Source organism: Tachypleus tridentatus, chromosome 4, assembly GCF_004210375.1.
Source record: "Tachypleus tridentatus isolate NWPU-2018 chromosome 4, ASM421037v1, whole genome shotgun sequence".
Lineage (NCBI taxonomy): Eukaryota > Metazoa > Arthropoda > Merostomata > Xiphosura > Limulidae > Tachypleus > Tachypleus tridentatus.
The window spans coordinates 87710400-87715751 of NC_134828.1; positions in this window are offsets into that span (position 1 = coordinate 87710400).

The window sequence follows — 5352 nt, forward strand, 5'->3', positions numbered from 1 at the left end:
GTAAAAATTGACGCGTCCAACTTTCGTTGTACACACACCACGAACCAATGCGGCCATCACTGCTGCAACAGCCAGTTTGACTAAGAGTTTATCATGACTCATCGTCGTCCATAAGGCCCGGAAAGATGTATATAATTACGTAGCAAGGCTGTTTTTACATTTGATAATGACCCCAGTTTTCTAAGCCAAAGGTTAAACTGCACGTGTAAACAGAAGAGATCATCAACATTTAGGATATTTTTTTGTCTTGTGACCCTAGAAGCACATAGTACGCTGTCAATTGACATATCATGCTATATTTTGATTCTGACTATCAAATAAACAAAATGCGAGATTTTAGCTTCAAACTAAAGAGTGGTTATTATTAGCGTTCTGTTTGCCATCGCGTAAGGCGTGCTACGCGAAGTTCGTGTGGGGTGAAGTAAGGGAACTGCTTGTAATTCCAAACATCACACATGCAACCATGCCTCTCACAGAAACTTAGAATGAGAAACCAATTCTGGACCACGGGAACGCCACAAGGAACCTAGTGACTCATAATACAGTTCTACAGCTTTGGTTCTATAAGAATTTTTTTATAGAGCGACGATGCTGGAGTAGATGCATATTTTATTACACTTTTGTTTATGTTTATTACAACAGTCTTCCTTTTGAATATATAAATAATTTGCAATGTCATTGTACCTCTAACTATGGACCACAGATCATTAGAGGAATTTTGTTTTGTCAGAAATTGTTCATTCAGTTTTCTTTGTTTGTTTTATAACGAAACCACATTGAGCTATCTCTTATGTCCATCGCATGAAATCGAGACTCGTGTCTCAGTGCTGTAACTCCTTAAACTTACCGATTTTCCTCCCTAGGGTCTTATTCATTTAAACTCCTGGGAATATATTACTTTCCGTCCTCCAGAGGATCACCGATAATTCTGAAGACTTAAAACGCTAACATCAGGGTTTCAATGGCACTGTGGTCATAACACTGATAGCCCGTTGTTTATTTTTGCTCTTAACAACAAAACAAATAGTAGTAATTATTATTATTATTTTTATTATTTGAATTTCGTGCAAAGCTACACGAAGGCTATCTGCGCTAGCCGTCCCTAATTTAGCAGTGTAAGACTAGAGGGAAGGCAGCTAGTCATCACCACACACCACCAACTTTTGGGCTACTCTTTTACCAACAAATAGTGGGATTGACTGTCACATTATAACGCCCTCACGGCTGAAAGGGCGAGCATGTTTGGTGCGACCGGGACTCGAACCCGCGACCTTTAGATTACGAGTCGAACGCCATTATTATTAATATTCATCAACATTGCTCATGATATGAACCAACAAATTTACCGTATGTTTACCAACAAGTATGCTAATTCATTTTTTATTTGGTTCTTTTTTATTCTTGTGCTAATTCAATACCAGATTAAAAAAAACAAACAGTATAGAAAATATTGACTAAATTGGCACTAACCAATGCCATCTGTGTCGAGCACCCGGATGTGGAAATTAACGGTTACTAATTAGATGTTTTTGGTTGGCGAATACTGGTTAAACGACACATAACATAAAAGACAGTTTTTTTTTCTTGTTTTATCTTTTTTTCCAAAGTCAGCCACAGAAATAGAGAAAGTACTTGGTATACAGTGTAATATTAAAGCTTTTGTGGAATTTAATGTCCTCTGTACTGTTTGTTTGTTATTTTATTTCGCGCAAAGCTACACGTGGTCTATCTGCGCTAGCAGTCCCTAATTTTGCAGTGTAAGACTAGAGGGAAGGCAGCTAGTCATCACCACCCTCCGCCAACTCTTGGGCTACTCTTTTACTAACGAATAAAGGGATTGACCGTCACATTATAACGCCCCCCACGGGCCGTCTTCTGTACTAATTCTTTACCACTTTTATACATGTTTAACTATCTTATGTTTGGCTCTAACGTAGTAATGGAAACCCGAGACATTCTTGAAAATGGTCGTCGATTAATATAAATGTGAAAATGCCCGTACGTTATACACACGATAATACACTTTAAGTCATCACAATATTGAGTAATATATTATCACAAAGCTATTCCTTTTTTTTTAATTAATGTTCTTAAAAACCAAATCATTAAGATCTCTCATAATGTAAGAGTTTTAGCGTTTAAAGACTAGTGTTTATTAATGTTTCACTCTTTACATATTTATGAAAACCATTTTTATGAAACTGCTTTCTCCTTCAACTCAGAGCAAAAAAATTAATCGAGACAAACAGCGTTTGTGTATACCAAAAAACTAAAACCGTATGTTTAAATTGTCCTTAATGTTACAAATATTCACATGTTCTAATTCTGAAATTTGTTACGTATTATAATTTATCTCGGACGAGTCTTCAATGTATTATGTTACGAACGTTACCTATTACAATTTCAGATAACTGGAAATTTAAATTCAGAACTTAATTAAGTATAAATTTATATCAAATTTATATTTGCCAACAAGATTAATACACACAATTTTCTTTTTTAACACAAATATATTTTTATATATAAACAACAATATAATTTGTAATAACGGTTATTAGAAATAACGATTTATATACAACAGTTTTACAAACTTACAGACAATACTAGGTCTTATGTCTGGTTTGGAACTAAATACTTTGTCGACGGTTCACGAGGAATAAATTACTTTTATGTTGATACACAGATACACTTCACTTGACGGTAATGCTAGCTAATTCTTGTCTTCGCACGTGAGTTTTTCCCGGCGAAAATATCTAATGTCCTCGTAGAGATAATAACGTTCGAAGTTAATTCACTGATGTTTGTAATGTTAGAAATCTATAAATGTTCCTGATTAAATATCTGTAGTTTTCCTATTAGAAAGTTTTGTCACAGTTAAACTTCCTACTGACTGTAGAGACCAATCAGCATCCTATTAGTGTCTCTCCACGAGATGGTTAACTTTTACACTCATTAGACGAGATTCTCAAAAGTTCGCTTCGCTAAGAAGATCCTAGAGAACAAGCGGGACTTTCGCAGTACACATTTAACAATATAAGTTATGTACATTTCTAAATATATATCAAACTGAAACATAGATATTAAAATAACATTAAATCCGTTACAAATGATGCCCATTTCGTATTAAGCAGTTATTTATAATATATATACAAATTTGTGTTGTATTAATGTGTTATAAAGACAGATGGTAATAAAACTTTAATTAAAATAAGGTACAGAACAACGTTTGTGTTGTATTCTAGTTTCCCCCTATCCATCCCCCAGTGGCACAGCATACTTGTCTGCTGGCGTAAAACGCTTGAAACCGGGTTTCGATACCATGGTAAGCAGAGCATAGATTGTCCCTTTTGTTCGAACCTTCCCATCTCGAATACACTCCTTTCAGTCTCCCGTTGGTACAGTCTACGGATTTACAACCCTAAAATCAGGGGTTCGATTCCCCTCGGTGGGCTCAGTAGATAGGCCAATGTAGCTTTGCTTTAAGAAAACACACACACTAATTTTAATACTTTTTGTGTTGTCAAGATATTTTAGCAGCAGAGATCAATTTGTTACCGGAGAACACATATCCAGAACCCGATAAAATGAACACACATATATAATTTATGAACCCGGCATGGCCAAGCGTGTTAAGGCGTGTGACTCGTAATCTGAAGGTCGCGGGTTCGCATCCCCATAGCGCCAAACATGCTCGCCCTCCCAGCCGTCGGGGCGTTATAATGTGACGGTCCATCCCACTAATCGTTGGTAAAAGAGTAGCCCACGAGTTGGCGGTGGGTGGTGATGACTAGCTGCTTTCCCTCTAGTCTTACACTGCTAAATTAGGGAGGGCTAGCACAGATAGCCCTCGAGTAGCTTTGTGCGAAATTCAAAAACAAACAAACATATATAATTTACTGTGCCAGTACACAAGAACCAGGGCTATATTAAATTAATGTCACTTACACCGGAAAACCACTTTGTCTGGTTGCCGAACGCCGGAAGTACCACATCAAGAAAACATAATTGTCAACACAATAATCTGTAAACTAAGGGACCATTTGGTAATTTATTTCAAAATTAATATTTTTTCACACTAAACTTAAATAATTTGGTTTAAAAGATTTCGGGTGAACGAAGACTTTTCTAATCCATCTTTCAGCGTTCTTTGAGCTTTAGTTTATTCTATTCGATTTCTATTTCCTCAGAATGTTTTATATCTGTTGCTCCAAGCTTATCCCCACAGTATCAAATGAAATCAAGATACATTTTCCTTTTAGCGTCAAATATGTGTAATTCTACTAAGTATTTAAAGAGATATCTTAGTGGATTGAACCACCATAATAGGTTACAGACTAACTATGTTGTAGCTAAATTATAATTCAGTTTATTTGATTGTTTTTGAAGTTCGCGCAAAGTTACACGAGGGCCATCTGCGCTAGCCGTCCATAATTTAGCAGTGTAAGAGTAGATGAGAGGGAGCTAGTTATCATCATTCACCGCCAACTCTTGGGCTACTATTTTACAACGAATAGTCGGATTGACCGTCACATTATAGCACCCTCACGGCTGAAAGGGCGAGCGTGTTTGGTGACACGGGGATTCGAACCCGTGATCCGTAGGTTACAAGTCGAGCGCCTTATTCATCTGGCCATGCCGGACCCGATTATTCAGTTTACGAAATTGTATGGTAGATGTAGAAGATATTTTAGTTAACTGAAACCTGAAGTGCACCTGAGAACAGCTCTGTTAATTAAATCTTGCAATAGAGTTCGGTCATTTCTCACTAAGTAGTTCTTTAAGTCATTATCCTTTCAAAAAATGAGGTTAACTTTGTTTAGCTATTAAACATAAGACTGTGTTATCCATATGACGTACTATATCTATTTAACCAATAGACATAGTTGGATGTTCAGGAAGAGCACTCTGAAAACACTGAAAATTTATCGAAGTCCTAAAAATCTCGTAACTTCCGCAAGAATGTGCCCAAAACCTACTGGGAAGAGAAAGGTTTAAATGGACTAGGTTTTTCCGTTCTGTGGTATTTTCCGGTTCGCGAATGTACCTCCGAGTAAGCAGTTACGCCCGTTAAATGACGGATCTCGAGTTTATAGTTTGTTTCTTTACGACCTACAACTGTGTTCATTACATAAGACATTAAACGTGACACAAACGAAATATTTAACAAAATGTGTCATGATAACGAAAGAAAAACACAATACACTAAACACAGTGCAAGACAATAAGCTATGATGCAAAACAAAAGGGTAAGTGTTATGTGGGTGCGTAAAACTAGAGTTGAACAAAAATCTTTAACGAAAATCCTCTCAAGGATTAACTTCCTTTTAAGTTAAACTACAAATGAAAACGCTT